Raw genomic sequence first — 19,783 nt, forward strand, 5'->3', positions numbered from 1 at the left:
GTAATAAGTAATATGGAGTATTGCAGGGACAGTGAAAGCAGGAAAGAGAATTTCAAGTATTAAGAGTTCATAGACAAAAAACTTTGGATCATACAAATTAGGCACTGGCATTAGCAGAGAGAACACACCTAGATGCAGTTGTGACTTCCTCCCCTATATTTGATTTTGTGGGGTCTCACTCCTAATTTTATATTCTCTCCTACCCTACCATGTTAGAAAATCACATCCTGCATCCAGGGTCCTACTCAAATGTTTTCTTCCATTATTGTTTTTCTTGGATGCAGTCCCTGGTGCATGTTCTCTGGAGCTCCCTTACCAGACTTTGTTCTCTCTGTCCTACTTAACTTCAGTTCAAAAGATCCTTAAAAGATTCAACTTTCCCTTTATCAGACTACACTTCCCATTGGTCCTCAATCTATTTCAGTTCTTATCTAGGCCACTTAAAAAGTAGGGAAGGTGTTGGTATGAGGTAAAGTTATATGTAACCCAAATATTCTTTTGAAAATCACAGTTCTTTGATTGTGAAAACTGAGTCAAAGACCTTGAAAAATCATTGAACTCAAGTTTCCATCCTTGATTTGGATGCTCAGCTGTATCCAAGTTGTAGTGTGACTACACTATCCTGTTCTCCTGAATCTGACAATTATATTACCAAATGATGTCAAAATATGATTGGATTGATCTATCAACTAACATTAATTCTATGTTTAATGTCTAACATATAATTGACTTCATGAGGTGGTTGAAATATAAGTTTTGACACTGACTCATGATTTATTACCAATTTCTGATAAATTAGTTAAATAATAACAATATCTTAAGTTGTTATTTTTTCTCATAATTATGAACCCAAAGTTCTTTTATGCATTTTCTATACCTGTAATTTCTTCTAAATGCACTTATGAGTAGTGTTCTCCAGAAATTTCTAAGGAAAATAATATTTTACCAGGTTTTCTTGTTCTTTCACTTATTTCAAGGGCCAATCTCAGATGAAAGTTTGAAATTCTAAAAGTTTGTCCCCAATGTCTCCTGACTCCCATTTCTGTACTTCTTTCACTTTCTTCTTCTTAGATTTTCTCCATTGCAATTGCCCAATGAAATGCTTTAACACTAATTAAAATGAGAAACAATTTGGGGGGGAATTAGTTCACATTACTGTACCCAGACATTTACACTTTAAACTTTTTTGCCATTTGCATCATTCAATGAAAACCTTACATTCCTAAAATACATTTTAATTATGACTCTAAGTCAGTGAAAAGATTCTTTCAGGTCAAAAGGAAGGATTTCCTTTTTCCTCAAATCACAATGGTCTATTATTTACATAGACATTGAAGGTAAATCTTATAGTTTTTCCAGGGCCATTTTTCAATAACAATTTACATTAATGCATGATCCTCATACAACCCTGTAGTCAGGTTACACAAATATTGTCATCCCCATTCTACAAACAGGAAAGATACTATAGCAACTAATGATAGATTTGGGGGAGAAGACACTGAAATAGAGGTTCAAGCCATTAGAGAAGATACGTTTTTGACCCTCAGGAGTAGCCCTGAGGGAGATTCATAGCTAGCCAGACTTATGGAGAATTATCAGTGGGAAGTGGGTTATGGACTTCCACAGTCTGAAAAGGCTACATTTAGAATGGTTACTAGCTCTTTGACAACTGATCAAAATAAACAAATAAACAAAACACTTCTCTGTCATAGGCCTTGATTATACGGAAGAGGAAATTTTTCCAAATTCCCTATTTTAGCAGGAGTGTCTCTTCATCTACAGCTCAAAAGCAGAGCTAGACAAGAGGTCTCTTTTATGAAGTTTCATGCTTACATTACAGTTCCTGACAACCTCTGTCCTAATAGAAATTCACATAAGAGCCAAAAATAGAACAGGTCTCCTTTACTCACAGTAAAGTAGGAATGGTGTCTCCAAGGGTGTTTCCTTTTCCTGAAGTATGGGGTAATATGTCTCCTGCTCAAATCAATACATGCAAAATCACAAGTATTTAGAGTTGAAAGGGATATCAGAAAGGCAGTGAGCTCCCAAACTCATGACGTGATCGCTCCAAAAAACATACAAATAAGGTCATAGGAAAATGCCCAGAGCAGCAAAACTCACAGAAGAATGTGCTGAAATCATCTTCTAACCAAGAGTGGCTTGGAAGGTCAGAAGGAGGGAGCTTCTGTGCTGATACAGGAGTCAGGACCAACCCCACAGTCACCCTGACACAGATCCAGTCTCAGGAAGTCCTCATCAGAGAAGGAGACCCCCCAGAGCCTCTGAATCAGCTGAAGCACCAGTGTCATCTGGAACTAAGCTCACAGTCTGGTGAGTGGGTTGAGCCCTGGGCAGGGGAGAGATTACAGGGGTCTATGTTGGTGCTAAGGCAAAACTTGGATTCTACACCCCTACTGAGAACCAGGTGATGGGCTCGAGTAGAAGTGGCCCAGGTGGGGGAGGGGCACAGCAGAGCTAACAACCACAACACACAAAACTGATTGATTGGCAAGTTGGTCTGAGGTCATCTAGGACCAGGAAACAGGCCGGGCAAGGGAAGAACCTGATTCTCCTTAAATTATACCACCTGGGACTTCTTAAGCTTGGGATACTGCAGCCTAGAAACAGTGCCCCACTTTAAGGAGCTAACAGTCTAGTAAAAGAAAGGCAAGATGACCCGACAGAGAAAGGTGAGGACCATAGAAAGTTTCTTCAGTAACAAGGAAGACCGAGGAGCACCCTCAGAGGAAGATGTCAACATCAGGGCCCCTATATCTAAAGCTTCCAAGAAAAATACAAATTGGTCTCAGGCCATAGAGGTGCTCAAAAAGGACTTTAAAGATAAAATTAGAGAGGTAGAGGAAAAAATGGAAAGAGAAATGAGGGTGATGCAGGAAAGACATGAGAAAAAAGTCAACAGCTTAAAAAGTCAAATGGAAAAGGAGGTACAAAAGCTCTCTGATGAAAATAATTGCCTAAGAATTAGGATTCAACAAATGGAAGCCAGTGACTTTATGAGAAACCAAGACACAATAAAGCAAATCCAAATGAATAAAAAAAATAGAGGGCGATGTGAAATATCTTCTGGGAAAAACTGCTGACCTGGAAAATAGGTTCAGGAGAGATAATTTGAAAATTATTGGTCTACCTGAAAACCATGATCAAGGAAAAAGCTTAGACACCATCTTCCAAGATATTCTCAGGGAAAATTTCCCTGAAATTCTAGAAGAAGAAGCCAAAATAGAAATTGAAAGAATCCACCGATCACCTCCAGAAAGAGATCCCAAAAAGAAAACTCCTAGGAATATTAGAGCCAAATTCCAGAGCTCTCAGGCCAAGGAAAAAATATTGCAAGCTGTCAAAAAGAAAGAATTCAAGTACTGTGGAGCCCCAGTCAGGATAGCACAGGATCTAGCAGCTTCTATATTAAAGGACCAGAGGGCATGGAATATGATATTCCAAAGGGCAAAGGAAATGGGATTACAACCAAGAATTAACTACCCAGAAAAACTCAGCATTATTTTTCAGCAGAAAAGATGGGACTTTAATGAAAAAGAAGACTTTCAGATATTTGTGATGAAAAGACCTGAACTGAATGGCAAATTTGACTTTCAAATACAAGACCCTAGAAATCCATAAAAAATTGGAGCTGGGGGACATACCTGGGGTTGTATAGTGGGCAACTGTCTTGCGTCTGAGGCCAGCTTTTGGCTGGGATCCCCCTGGGTCCAGGGGTGATGATTTGTCCACTGTGTCACTTAGCTAGATGATAACATCTTTAGGGTTAAATTGAGGAGTGAAGGGAATTCATTGGGGGAGAGGGAAGGACAGAAGCAAAATCCTACATGAAAGTAACAGGAAAAGGCTTATGGAGTGGGGGAAGAGATGGGAGAGGAGCAGGCAGTAAATGAATTTTACACTTTAGAAAAGGCTGAAAGATCTTAAACTCATCAGAGCTGCCTCAAGGAGGGACTAATAGACACACCCAACTGGGTGGAGTAATCTATTTAATGTGGGCAGTAAATGAGCCTAACACTCATCAGAATTGGCTCAAAGACCTCAATCTCATTAGAATTGGCTAAAGGAAGGAATAAAGCACACACTCAATTGGGTGGAGTAATCTCTATAACCCTGCAGGAAAATAGGAGGGGAAAGGGATAAAGAGAGAGGGGCAAAAGAAGGAAGGGCAGAGTTGGGGAGGGGACAGACAGAAGCAAATCCCTTTTGAAGAGTGAGAGGATGAAAGAAGATGAATAATAGAATAAATATCATGGGGAAGGGAATAGGATGGAAGGGAAACAGTTAACAATAGTAATCGTGAAAAAGAAAAAAGAGGGAAAAATTGTACAAAGATATTTATAGCAACTCTTGGTGGAGGCTAAGAATTGAGAATCAAGGGAATGTCCATCAATTGAGGAATGATGGAAAAAGCTGTGTTATATGATTGTAGTGGAATGGACTTATGCTACAGGAAATGACAAACAGGATGATCCCTGAAAAACCTTGAAAGACTAATGAACATCTATGTATAGTGAAGTGAGCAGAGCTGAGAGGACATTGTGCGTAGTGACAGCAGTATTGTTCAATGAGTAATTGTGAATGACTTAGCTACTCTCAGCAGTACAATGATCCAAGACTATCCCAAGGAACTAATGAGGGAGCTTACTATGCATTGCTATAGAAAGAACTGATAAAAAGAACACTTGTGGATTGTGTATAACCTGATTGTGATCTTGTGGAGGGGGTGAGGAAAGGGAGGGAGGGAGGGAGAAAAATTTAGAACTCTAAATCTTATGAAAATGAATGTTGAAAACTACCCTTACATGTAAATGGAAAATAAAAAAATAAATGTTTGTTAAAAGAAAAAAAAAAAAAGAAAGGGATACCAGCAACATTCTAGTCCAGCCCTACACACACACACACACACACACACACACACACACACACACACATACACACGAATCCCCCCTACTACAAAGTCAAAAAGTCATTGGCTTTGCTTGAAGGTCTACTATGAGAGGAAATCTATTACCTCCTGAGCCATTTGTCCTTACTTACATCAAACCTAATTTTCCCTATTGATAGTTTCCACCTATTCTTTCACTCAGTTCTTTGGAGTCATTTCCAATAATTCTAATTCTCATAAATTGACAAAACACCACAATTTATCCATGACTATCTTGCAAGACCCCTCAACCCATAGGATTATAGATCTTGAACTAGAAGGGATTTCAGAGATACATTTTACAGATAAAGAAACTAAAGATCTTTTAGGAGAATCTGGCAGGGTTACTCAAACCATCCAGGGCTATTCCTCATTAAATCAAGGGCAAAGAGGAAGGAAAAATTAATTAATTAATTAATAACCCCCTGTAATTTTGTCATAATGTGTCAAAGTGGAAAAGATATATCTATACCAGGTAGATCCATTTGTGTAAATATTTCTAAGACCTCTTATAATATGTTGGTTGGGGGTGGGGGGGTAGGGGTTAAGATTCTGATTATCTAAACATTGTTCAAAGATCATGAAATGATCTTCAGAGAAATTTAGCAACACTGCTATATCATTTTGATAGCTCAAATATTAAGAAATTCAAGCTTTAATTTTCTGAACTCTATTAGCTAATTTTGACATCAAACAATACTTTTGAATGAGTGAAAAAACAACCTTTCATTGTAAATTGATATTTTCAAAAGAAAATAAATATCCTTGTACTTTCCCCAAATTCACTATCACTGGAATATCAAAAAGCAAACAAATGAACAACCTAAATCTTCCTTGCTCTAAAATGAAAGGTAATGTTAGTGAAATGATGTGAGACCACAGCAATTGTCTTTCTAGCCAAGCAATTATATGTTGACCAAAATGAAGATTCAAGTATGAGGTCAACTTTCACTGACTTTCAATTCAATTTCAATAACTTTATTGGCATTGCAAAGTATGAAAGTAGTGCCAAAGCTAATATACCAGTACTCTATGTCTAGGCAACAGCTTTCTCTGTGATAATGATGTTTTATGCCATCTGTCCATTTCCCATTACAGTTCACTTTTGATTCAATGACCAGATGTCACATATTGTGGGGCAATTTCTTTAGTTTCTTCTTCTGTCTCAAAATCAATTTTGTTGTCCTTTTAATAGTGTTTATTATTGTTTTCTTAGAGTTCTCACTTTTCACATATCATGTGAGGTTAACACATGTAGTAGGATTTAAATTCACTCGCTGTCTCATTTGCAAAGGAAATTTTCAGAATATAATTTTGCTGTCTAATTTTAAGCAATGCTTGGCTACTCTGATTCATTTTTCTCAATTTTTGTTGTTTTGTATTTATACCTTAAGGGGAAGGACGCAATTTTCTAGCACAAACAACCTACTTGTCCAATATTTCTAACCTTCTCTCCTTTCATACAACACTTGTCCAATACTTCTAAAATCTAGCCTCTCATATTTTTAGATTGAAATTTATTAAGAAAGTAATTCTTTGGTGGATAGTAAATTAATACTCCATCTACTTTCTCTGTAGTTTATTGTTATTTTTAGATTTTGCTGAGAACTAAGAGTATTTCACAAAGGATCAGATTTGGAGGGGGGGGGGGGTTAAGTCCCACTTCAGATACATTGAGCTTTGTGATCTTGGCCAAGCCCTCCCAGTGCCCCAGGCAACTCTCAGACAATAAATTTGCAAAAGAATTGTCAATCTGCTCCTTTAAAGGAACTTTCCTTACTGAGAGTTCTCTCCACTGATGAAATCCTGTGTCCCAACAAAATAGAACAATACAAACAATAAGCCCTATTTATAGTTAAATATGGTTTCATATCCCTAGCCTTCCTTCCCCAAAACCTAGCCTTCTTTCTTTGCAGATAATGAAATGGAAATGCCACTTTTGAAGAAAGGAGATTGGATACTGACTTCCTTCAGGTTTATTGTAATATCTAGAGGAATATGTTAGCACTGGCAGTGCTGGTCTTAATAATGGTTTTTGGATGTTATCATGCTCAGCACCTGGGACTGATGCCATTTTAAGAGTGGCATGTATGTAGCCAACTGTACTTCTAGTTTTGGCAATCGATAGCTAGTTTGCAACTTTTTTGGAGGAGTTCCTATATATGCCTTTATCTAGTGGATACTACATGTTTTGAAGGATTCAATCCCAGATTTCATTCTCATATTTAACATATTTAGGTATTGAAATGGCAGTATTTTGGCAATGGGAAATAACCATTATATTTGAAATTATAGAGTCAGAATGAAATGTGATAAAGCTTTCTAAGTACATCAGAATATAAATCTCAGCAAATAGTACTCCAAGCAATGAAAGATAGATTAGGTTTTTAAGAATATAGTTTCTGCTTAGGTCAGCTGCGAGGACTTCTACTCTACCATGGGTTGATTTAGCAAAAATTCAAGCCATTCTCATTTCAGATGATACCTGGAAATGATGTGGGATGGAATTTGGGGTGAAATTGATTGTGTCATCCCAAAAGACTTACAAGAATCAGTGACTCAGTTTCCCAAGTTTTATTGCAACACTGTGGGTGACCAGAGGGAGAGAACCAGAATAGTGGAAAAGTATCTCTCAAATAAGGAAAGGAAAGACAGTTATATTTATAGTATGAATAAATTGATTATCAGTCTCATTATAATAATCTCCACCTTGGGGAGGTACAGGGGAGGGCCTGTCCTTCTCATTATATTCCCCACCTAGGGGTGTTACAGGGAAGGGTTTACCCTAATTTGGAGTTCTTGGGGTCCTAAGCCAACCCCCAGGGCAGATACCTTTTACAGTGGAGGTGTTTTGGGGGGGTTTACACATCATAAGGTGAATCTGGGGACAAATTTGGCCTTTTCTGTGCATGTTTCTTCACTAGTTTCAAAACATAATCATTTTTCTTTAGAATTTCTATAGCCTTGTCATTTTAGTCTAAGGTCATCATGGCTTCTCTCCCTCTGTTCCCGTTATGGGTACTGATTTCTATGGGTACAAGAACCTAGCATTTTGACTTGTAAGTTATCCATTAACTGGGGTCTGACTCCCTTTTAGAACTAATATCTGAATTAGAGCTTGGATCTTAGGTTTTTCTATTAACCCTTTTTTGCCTCCTACATCAGAAAGACAAATTATTCCTTAAAATGATGTGATCATAACCCCTGTTAATTCCTTTCTTTACTTATGTCTGAATTGGAGCAAAGTAGAACTGACCTAACTACCAATTAAAGCAGTCTGAGCAGATCATATCACCAAAAAAGATCCCACAATAAATTTTGCTTTGATTTAGGTGTCCTCAGTACCTGAATCCCCAGTGTAGGTAACAAGACATAGAGGCAGCTAGGTGGCTCAGTGGATGGAGCACTGGCCCTGGATTCAAGAGGACCTGAGTTCAAATCCAGCCTCAGACACTTGACACTTACTAGCTGTGTGACCCTGGGCAAGTCACTTAACCCCAATTGCCTCACCAAAAAAATAAATAAATAAAAAATAAAAAATAAGACATGGCAAAAAACTAAGGATCTTGCTTTAGAAAATTATGGCGAGCAAGAATAAATGTGAGGTGACCTGTGCTATTTTTGAGGGGACTTGTGTCCTGGATGGGGAAGGGGGGAAGGGGGCTAGCTTACCCAAAGAATTGGAGGCTCATCACAAATCTTGTAAAACAAAAAGAGATTTATTAGGAGAAGAATATATGGCCAAGAGATAGAATCACTATGGAATGAACATCTGTCCAACTGAAATAAGAGAAGACCTAGTTTCCTATATCTTTACAAAACAAAGGCAAAGAAAGGGCAAGATAACTGTGAGGGGATCTTTGAATAATGGGGTATCAGTAGGATATGTAGCATCCATCCATTTCCTACATTTAATCTTGCAGACCTTAATATTACTTATCAGGGCACCAGTGTCATGCTTAACCACATCTTATTTCTGAGGTGGGAGACAGAGCTGCTTTTCCCTTGGAAACATTTAAGGATTCCTTTGGGGGTTGGAATCTATAGGTTTTTTGGGTCCCACTGAATTCCCACAACACGATGTTTATGTTTTATCCAGTACCAACTAACATCTGCATTCACACAGAGTGCAAATTGATATTGACCCTTAGGCAGAAGAAGAAAGGGATAGAGGAACATATCTTTTTTTTCTCCAGGTTATCAAGGAAAAAGAAGTGTTCCTGGAAAGGACAGAAGAAGCAAAAAGGAAATGAAAGAGAAAAAGTTAAAAAGGGAGGGGGAAATTCCAACCTTTATCATGCATGATCCTGGAAGATGTTAAAAGTGTGATAAGATGAAGAATATGGAGGTTTATTGTTTAGAGATAACTAGTGAGCTTGAGGTTCTTTCAATAGAGAGGAGAGGTGGACCATCTCAGAAAGGAGATGATTACGTAGTTCTAACCGTTTATCAGCCTATACAGTAACAATCATATGTAGAAGGGATAAATAGTGACTGTCTGTAACTCCTTAGTATATAGTCTCAAAGTTCATTGACCTAAAACAAAGAATATAGAGGTCTGTTGTCTTTCCTGTGGAAATAGCTGGGACATGTCAGAGAGCCTTCTGAAACTTACCAAACCTGTCACTATTATCCATTTTTTAAGTGATTCATGTGGGAATAAATTATGTCAACAGGAAGAAATTAGAAATGTTTGCAAAGAGATTACTAAATTCTGGGAAAAACAAAATAACACTTGAAAACAGGACACAGATGTTATGTTCATTACCACTGCTTATCAGAGGTAGTGATTTCAAATGAGTAGTGGTGATTTGGGAAGTAATTCAAAACTAAAAAGGTATCTAAAAGCAATATTTGGATTTTTGAACCATGGATTTAAAAATAGAAAGTAGGTGCTTTTAAAGTGTAATGGGGGAAATGGGGTATGGGGTTTGGATTAGGGGTTGGAGTTCTTAGGAATTCCTCTTTAAAGAGTTACACCCTCTTGCACACAAAAGTAGTTAGAATAAGGTGATAGTTTATTTAGGAGCAAGGGAAGGGAAGGGGGGGAGAAGGGAAACCATGACAGAAATCTTTGGACTTCTCATGGGGAGATAGGCACAAAGCACGTGGCTCAGAGGTACCAATCTCCTCAAGCTGGAGACTGGAAGGTACTTTTATAGAGGACTGATGGGGGTGGACCATCTGCCTGTGGAAAGTTCCTTTAGTGAGGGAGGACCATCCCCCACTGGCAGTGACTGGAGGAATTGGGTGAGGGGTGGCTATGGATCTCTCTTCAGAACACAAAGGCACCAGCCACACCCAAATTTATCTCCCCAGGGTAAGGGAGACCAGAATGAAGGTTGGAAGCCTTTGGAAGCAGAAGCTAGCTCAGTTCGATTTGGTTCCACTTATCTCCCTAGGTATATCTGTCTTCTGGTTTAGCCTCTCAAGGACAAGATTCCTTTGTGTTCCCCAGAGAACTTCTGAGGTGCTCTGTACCCCATGACAAAAGGATGACATATACCTAAAAAGGGTTGACAAAAACAAAGAAGAAGAAGAAAGAAAAAGAAAGAATACACCAAACAAAAAACCTTATTTTCTTAGAGTCTTATGGATCTTATGAAGAGACATTAAGAAAAAATCTAGGGAAAAGGAGAAAATTATCTATATTAATAAATGTTTAAGCCAACTAATGGAGGAGGCTAAAAGGGTTAACAGGTAACCTAAGATTTGAGTTATCAATAGTAGCCAGAAGAGTTAACACAGAAACTAAGATCTGAGTAACCAGAGGGTTACTATCAACCAACACTATCAACAGAAGCTTATGGAAGGTAACCAGGGACCATTAACCATTAATAGTCATTAATATTCCTAGATAACAGGAAACAGAAACTGCACCTAGAAACCAGATCTTAAAGTAAAGAGATATCCTAAACAGAGAGATGCTCTAGCTCTGACAAGTTTAAGCAAGTTCTAGAATGGTATATTTTATTCAGAATTTTAAAAAAATATATGTAAAAGGGGCAGTGGAGAAACATTACATATTTGTTGTTGTTGTTGTTGTTTTTTGTGAGGCAATTGGGGTTAAGTGACTTGCCTAGGGTCACACAGCTAGTAAGTGTAAAGTGTCTGAGGCCAGGTTTGAACTCAGGTCCTCCTGACTCCACGGCTGGTGCTCTATCCACTAATCCACTGTGCCACCTCGCTGCTCCTGCATTACATATTAAGAAAGTAGCTTACGTCAGGAAATCCATGGACTTCAGGCAAAAAATATAATATATCATTTCAATGAGAATTAGAGGAAGCATAAGTGAAATAAAAATACTATTACCCCAACCCAGTATCTAATACAGTGTCTTATACATAATAACTTAACAAATGCTTATTAAAATGATGGGCCTAGCACATCTAAAGAAGGAAGAAGTATAGGAAGTATTTGTAAAAGAAATCACCAGTCTGACAAGGAAGCATGAGATTATAGTGATGGAGGACTTCACTATGCACATTCTCCTTCTAACAAAAGTGCAACAGCTGATAAAATTACAATTTAATGATCATTTCATCCTTCAAACAGTTAAAATGAGGCAACTAAGTGGTGTAGTTAGGTTTAGAGACAAAGACTCGGGAAGATTTGAGTTCAAATCCAGCCTCATGAACTTAGTAGCTATGAGACAATGAGAAAGTCATTTAATATCTGTTTGCCTCATTTTCCTTAATTGTAAAAATGGGAATGATAGCATCAACTACCTTGTAGGAATGTTGTGAGTGTTTTTCTTTTTAAATACTAAACATTTTTACTTATAGTTTTGAATTCCAAATTGTATCCCTCTTCCTTCCCTCCCCTCCCCTCTCCCTGAGGCAGTAAGAAAACAGATATGGGTTATATATGTGCAATCATGTAAAAACATTACCATATTAATCATTTTGTTCAAGAAGACTTGAATAAAAGGGAAAAAATGAAAGAAAGTGAAAATAGCATGCTTGAGTCTGTGTTCCATCAATATCAGCAGCAGACCCAACCCCAGTCTCAGCAAACCAGGAACAGGTCTTGGGAGCCACTGAATCAGTAGCAGCAGCAACAACTGTTTCTTGAACTCAGCCCACAGATAGTAAGGGGGTCAAGCAGTTGGTCAGAAGATTGTGGGGGTCTTTTTGCTAGCACTGAGGCAGGACTCTTGTTTTGCCCATAATCATCCAGGTTGCAGTCTTGGGTGGCAGTCCCAGGGTAGGGAGAAGCCCTAGCACAGCAGAGCTTGCAGCCACAGTGGAGCAGGATGCTCATCATAGTTCCAGGGCAGAAAAACAGGACTGTGGTTACCTGCAGACCAGAACACCAAGAGAGTAGTAAACATACCTTTCCTTAAATCATACCACCTGGGAAGAACTGAAAACTTAAAGTTCTCTAAAGTATCTCTGAAAATAGCTGCACAACCCCCCTGAAGCTTGGGACAGTGCACCCTCCACCCTGGAAGCAGTGCCCCAACTTTAACGAAGAATTAAAAGTCAAGAAATAGGCTGGGAAAATGAGCAAACAGAAAAAAAAAATGCTGACCCTAGAAAGTTTCTACGGTGACACGGATGATGAAAATATAGCCTCAGAAGAAGATAACAAAGTCAAAGATTCTATATCCAAAGCTTCCAAGAAAAAATATAAATTGATCTCAGGCCATAGAGGTGCAAAAAACAACTTTGAAAATAAAGAGAGGTAGAGGAAGAAATTGGTAAAGAAGTGAGAGTGATGCAAGAGAATCACAAAACAAAAAATTAACAGCTTGGTGAAAGAGACAAAAAATACTGGAGAAAATAACACCATAAAAAAACAGATGAGGCCAGATGGCAAAAGAGGTACAAAAAGCCAATCAGGAAAAGAATGCCTTGAAAAGTCAAATTGCTCAAATGGAAAAGGACGTACAAAAGCTTCCTGAAGAAAATAACTCCTTAAAAATTAGGATTGAAGAAATGGAAGCTAATGACTATATGAGAAATCAAGAAATAATAAAGCAGGGGCAGCTAGGTGGCGCAGTGGATAGAGCACCAGCCCTGGAGTCAGGAGGACCTGAGTTCAAATCCAGCCTCAGACACTTAACACTTACTGGCTGTGTGACCCTAGGCAAGTCACTTAACCCCAACTGCCTCACCAAAAATTTTTTAAAAAAAGAAAGAAATAATAAAGCAAAACCAAAAGAATGAAAAACTAGAAGGCAATATGAAACATTTCATTAGAAAAACAAGTAACCTGGACAACAGCTCCATGGGGGGGGGGGGGAGAGTTAATTTGGAAATTATTGTACTACTTGAGAGCCACAATCAAAAAAGAGCCTAGACACCATCTTCCAAGAAATTGTCAGAGAAAACTTCCCTGATATTCTAGAACCAGAGGGTAAAATAGAAATTGAAAGAATACACCGATCATCTGCAGAAAGAGATCCCAAAATGAAAATTCTCTGGAATATTATAACCAAATTCTCAAGCTCCCAAGTCATGGGGAAAACATTGCAAGCATCCAGAAAGAAACAAATCAAATACTGTTGAGCCACAGTCAGGATAATACAACATTTAACAGCTTCTACATTTAAGTATCAAAGGCCTTGGGATATAATATTCTTTAGGGCAAAGGAACTGGGACTACAACCAAGAATCACCTACCCAGCAAAACTGAGTATATTTCTTCAGGTGATAAAATGGGCATTCAATGAAAGAGAGGCATTCTTGATGAAAAGACCTGAACTGAATACAAATTGACTTTCAAACACAAGACTCAAGAGAAAGCATAAAAAGGTAAACAGGAAAAAGAAATCATAAGGGATATTAAAATGTTAAACTCTTTACATTCCTACATAGGAAGATGAAACTTGTAATTCATAAGAACTTTCTCATTATTAGGGCAGCTGGATGGACTATATTTAGACAGAAGAAACAGGTGTGAGTTGAATATGAAGGGATATCTTTAAAAATAAAATTAAAGAGTAAGAGAGGAATATACTGGAAGAAAGGGAAAGGTTTGAATGCGGTAAGTATCTCACATAAAAGAACCAAGGAAAAAGCTTATACTATGGAGGAGAAGATGGGGTTGGTGCAGGGCAGTGAGTGAACCTTACTCTCATCAGAATTGGCTCAAAGGGGGAATGACGGGGGAGCTAGGTGGCGCAGTGGATAGAGCACCAGCCTTGGATTCAGGAGGACCTGAGTTCAAATCTGGCCTCAGACACTTGACACTTACTAGCTGTGTGACCCTGGGCAAGTCACTAAACCCCAATTGCCTCACCAAAAAAAACAAAAAGAGGGAATGACATACACACTGAATTGGGTATAGAAATCTATCTTACCCTGCAGGAAAGTAGGAGGAGAAGGGGATGAGGGGGGAAGATATGATAGAATGGGGGGCAGATTGGGGATGGGGGACAGTCAGAAGCAAAACACTTTTGAGGAGGGACAGGATGAAAGGAGATAGAGAATAAAATAAATGGCATGGAGAGGAAATAGGATGGAGGAAAATACAGTTAACAACAGTAACTGTGAAAAAATTTTAAAGCAAGTTTGTCTGATAAAGGCCTCATTTCTCAAACACATAGAGAACTGAGTCAAATTTATTAAAATAAGAGCCATTCCCCAATTGATAAATGAACAAAAGTTATGAACAGTTTCCAGATGAAATAAACAAAGCTGTCTATAGCCATATGAAAAAAGTGCTCTAACTCACTATTGATTAGAAAGATGAAAATCAAAACAATTCTGGGGTACTACCTAATACCTATTGGACCTATTAGATTTGACAATAGGACAGTAGAGGATGGATAGCATTTTCCATCATAAGTCTTTTAGAGTTGTATTAGAATATTGTATTGCTGAGAATAGCCAAGTCATTCACACTGATCTTACAATACAACTCTGAAGGACTTATGATGGAAAATGCTATCCATCCCCAGAAAAAGAACTGATGATGTCTGAATACAGATTGAAGCACAATTTTTTAACTTTATTTTTCTTGACTTTTTTTGTCTGTTTTCTTTCACAACCTGAAGGAAACGTTTTGCATGACTACACCTGGATAGCCTATATTTAATTGCTTGGCTTTTTAAAGAAGAAGGCTTGGGGGAGGGAGGAATGAAGAGAATTAGGAACTCAAAGTTTTAAAAATTAATGTTTACATGTAATTTACATGTAATTGAATTAATTTACATGTAATTTCTCTCAATTACATGTAATTGAGAGAAAATAAAATTCTAAATAATTAAAAAAAGAATTTAATAGATTGATATGTGGAAGGATTTAATTTGATTTGTTTTATTCAAGAGGGGATATGGAGGATGTCTACTTGACATTTGCATTTACAGATTTTAAGCTTGATGTAAGTAAAAACATCAAAAATTAAAACTGCACAAAAATGGAATGGACTACCTGGGAAGAAGTAGGTCTCACTAACTAAAGGTTTTTTTAAGGGAACAAGCATTTATTAAGCACCTACTCTATGCCATTCACTGTGCTAAGTGCTTTACAAATATTTTCTTATTTGATCCTCATAACAACCTTGTAATTTGAGTGCTGTTATTATTCCCTTTTTACAATTGAAGAAATTGAGGAAAACAGAGATTAAGTTATTTGTCCATGTTCACATACCTAGTAAATATCTGAAGCCAGGTTTAAACTCACAATTTCCTGACTTCAGACTTAGGACTTTATTGAAAAGTTGAATGACTTCTTGCCAACAATGTTCTAAAGGGGAATTTTTGTCAAGTCCTCATTGGACTTGATGGCCTGTGAGGTCCCTTCTTTTCTCTTGGGTTCTCTTCTTTCCATAAAGTAGAAGATTCAAGATAATCTTTAGAATATAGCCATAAATTTCAGGCTTTTGTCTATTTTAATTATATTTAGATTTGTGGGAGAAATTTCTGGCTGTATGGTATTTTAGAACTATATAAATTCCAGCAAAGACAGAATGCCTATTCTCAGAGTGGAATGTAAAGTAGATGCATTTTGTTTCCTGTGATTTTCTATCCTCTATTTTATACCCTCCCCAACCCTTCCTTTCATTTTTCCACCCTACTCTCTTACTCCCCCACCAACTCTGGCTATGCCTAGGAGTATTCTGTCCTCTAAAATGCCCTCCTTTGCCTATCCTCTCTCTCAAAGTTCTGAGCTCAGATCATCTCCTGACCCTCAGTTTCCAATTAAAGCTTATCTTTTTTACATTCCATTCTTTAGGCTAGCAGATAATTTAATTCAAGCCAAGGTGCTAACGGCTGATAGTGGTTTAATATATTACCCTCTCTCGCGTAAATATTTGCATTTTAACAAGGTCCTTTAACCCAACAAAATGACTTCAGTGGGTGGGCCTGACTCAGGCTAATCCCCTGGTGATCTAAGTACCTTATTGTAATAAAAACAGAAGTACAGGTCATTCAACAGTTAACAGAAACAGACACTTAGCCAGATAGCACAGGCTACTGAAGAAGGATACTGTAGCACTTAGATCTATTAGATATGTTCCTCCTCTTTCTACCTGTACCCACTAGTGCCCTGTAAATTCACAAGGTTTTTGTCCAGCAAGGGAATATGGGGTTATGTCTACAGCCTTGGCATATCTGTCAAGTTTGAAGAACTCAAATCCACATAGCTGGGCTTTTTTTTTTTTTTATGCTTTTAAATGACTAGGAAGCCCCTTCAAGACTGAGAGAATGCTGCTTCAGTGGAGACATGGCATAAGCATTAGCCTCCTAGCCTCACCTAGTCTCAGAGACAGTTTCATTGCCTCTTAGGAAAAGAATTACCCTAAAGTATATAGTGAGGGAAAGGGGGAAAGGAGACTGGTGAATATCAATCCTGTCACAGTGACTAATTATAATTTTAGATACTTTGGTCCAATTTGGGAGATATTTGGGGGCAACGGCCAATATACTATATAATCTAGTACAGTTAACTCTATTTGTTCTGAATGTTATTGACCATTAACTTGGGAAGGGTTATTTAGGTGTGCTCTCCTTGAAGCTGCAGTTGGGTAAAACATGAATAGTTTTTCAAACACTAGATTATCTGTAGAGAACTTCTTTAAAAAATGTGGAAATTTCTATTCCAAGGACATTTTGTAAGATGTTGTTTTATATTCCTAGAAGCCAAAATTAATGTTAATCATCTTTTCATTTTGCATTTCAGCTAGTTTTCATAAAATGAGTTAAAGTTTCTTTAAAGAACTCCATAGGGAAAGGATAGAAAGCAGATGATAAAGCAATTTAGAAGGAAGCAACTAAGAAAGGGAATAAGATAGTTACAACAAATTGGCATTTTTGCTACTCTGAAGAAATGTCCAATTTAAGGTTTCTTTATTTATTGATTGTTTATTGATTTATTGATTTAATTATTTTTGGAGGCTCTCTTGCCCAGGCTGGAAAAGCTGCAGCCACTCACAGACCTGATCCCAATGCAGATCATCAGCAAAAAAAGCTTTAAATTGTTCAGTTCTCCAACATGAGGCAAATTGTCACTGCTTAGGCAGCCTGGTAAACCTCCTAACATTGGGGCTGGATTTAGTGCAGCTTCTGATGCTCATGATTGGCTTCAGGTCTCCTATAACTCTGAACTATGGAACTCAAGGAACTATGGAACTTCAGGCTCCCTAGTGGCAGAGATTATAAACTAGTATCACCATGCTGGACAATCAAATTGAAGGTTTAAAAAAATGAAAAATATCGAGATTAAATAGCTATCTGTGTTGAATACAAAATGACAGACCCAAAATGTATGTGTTTTACACTCAAAATTAGCATTTAGGAATAAAATATATTTTAGCATAAATAAATGAGATAAAATATAATAATAACAAATTATTATTGTTGTTATCTCATAGATCTATGCTTCTCTGTAGTTACTGTCTCTGGTAACATAACTCACAACTTAGCAGATAGTGTTAGATACAATACTATACTAAATATACATATACAATGTGTCAAGATAATGGAATGTGGTAGATAAAGGGATTTAGCAGATGCTCAAAGGCCCACCTAGAGATTAATCTGGACTGATTAAATTAAGTGAGAGTGATTGCTGATTGGCCTTCTTCAAGCTAACTAGATTGTAAGCACATCTGGCCAGCCCTTAAGAAGGTATTGTTCTCAGAAGCTAAAAACTTTGAACTTAACTCAAGACCACTTTCAAGTCCAGTGAACCAATGAATTTGAATGACACTAGCCAATCAGCTTGAAGAACCTCACATTTCTGGGAGGAGAACATGAAGGAGGAAGTTGACGCTGGTGGCAGACTTCTGCCTCTTGTGGTTGGAGACATTGGTTTTGGTGGCGGGACTTCAAGTGGGAGGATTAGGAAGGCTAGGATTTTCCATGCTATAAGGAATCTGATCTCAATCTTTCCCTCTCTTTATTATCTTATATCTTTTAGTAAACCCTTAAAGCCTAAACTCTTGGTGAATTTATCAGTAATTTTAGCCAGTTTCCCCCCAAAACTGGGGGGACAGATTAGAACCCACATTTAGAGTTTTAAAATACACAACAGTGGGGGCAGCTAGGTGGTGCATTGGATAAAGCACCAGCTCTGCATTCAGGAGGACCTGAGTTCAAATCCAGCTTCAGACACTTGACACTTACTAGCTGTGTGACCCTGGGCAAGTCACTTAACCCTCATTGCCCCCCCAAAACACATACACACACACAAATACACAACAATGACTTAGATATACAGTGTTTTCACAACTCTGTGATATTTTGACATAGACAATATAAGAACTATTGTATCATCCAAGGCTAAGGCTCAGAAAAGTGATTTTTATAGGGCCACATAGCTCAATGGTACCACAAATGGGAATCAATCCCAGGTTTTTTGGCCTTTGCTTTTGATACTACATCCTGTTTATCCAAACTCCCCTTCCTCCTCCTCCTCCTCCTCCTCCTCCTCCTCCTTCTCTTCCTCCTCCTCCTTCCCCTCCACCTTCTCCTTCTTCTCTCTTCCTCTTTCTTCTCTCCTCCTCCTTTTTCTTCTCCTTTCCCTCTTTCCCCTCCTTCCCCTTCTTCCCATTTTCCTTCCCCTTGTCCTCCTATTCCTCCTTCTTCTTCCCCTTCTCTTCTTCCTCAACCTCTTCTTCCTCCTCTTCTTACTCTTCCATAAACTCTTTGCTTTGCATTGCTATGATCCCACCCACAGAAATAAAAAGTAAAAAAAAAAATAATAACCATCTAGCTTGGTTTCCAAAATGCATGTTAAAACTTAAAGACTTTGGGTCTTTTATTAAAATCACCAAGAATGATCATTGTCAATTAAAGTATGTCTCCTGCTATACAAACCATAGCTGTAACTAGGAAGAGACAATTGGAACTTTGCCTGAGGGTATGAAAACTAGCAAACAGAAATTTAGAGGGCACAGAAATTCAGCTCAAGCATTTCTTCACCAGAACAAAAGGAACTGAAGTGAACATAAGTTCAGATGCTGACTGAGGAGCATGAAAAAGTTGATTAAGGTTCTAAGTCACTCTGATGGTAATAGATTACATATAGCATATTCCCTCCCTCTCTCCCATAAAGAAGTCACCAGCCCCAGCCATCTCTCTATATCTATCTGTCTATCCATCCATCCATCTATGTATCCATCTATTTATCTATCATCTATCTACCATTCTTTTTTTTGTGTGTGAGGCAATTGGGATTAAGTGACTTGCCCAGGGTCACACAGCTAGTAATTGTTAAGTGTCTGAGGCCGGATTTGAACTCAGGTCCTCCTGAATCCAGGGTCAGAGCTCTATCCACTGAGCCACCTAGCTGCCCCACTATCATCTATCTATCTAACTATACATATGTATGCATGTATGTGTGTATATGTTTCTTTCTATATAAGTGTATGTATATATATATGTC

Source organism: Dromiciops gliroides, chromosome 1, assembly GCF_019393635.1.
Source record: "Dromiciops gliroides isolate mDroGli1 chromosome 1, mDroGli1.pri, whole genome shotgun sequence".
Classification (NCBI taxonomy): domain Eukaryota; kingdom Metazoa; phylum Chordata; class Mammalia; order Microbiotheria; family Microbiotheriidae; genus Dromiciops; species Dromiciops gliroides.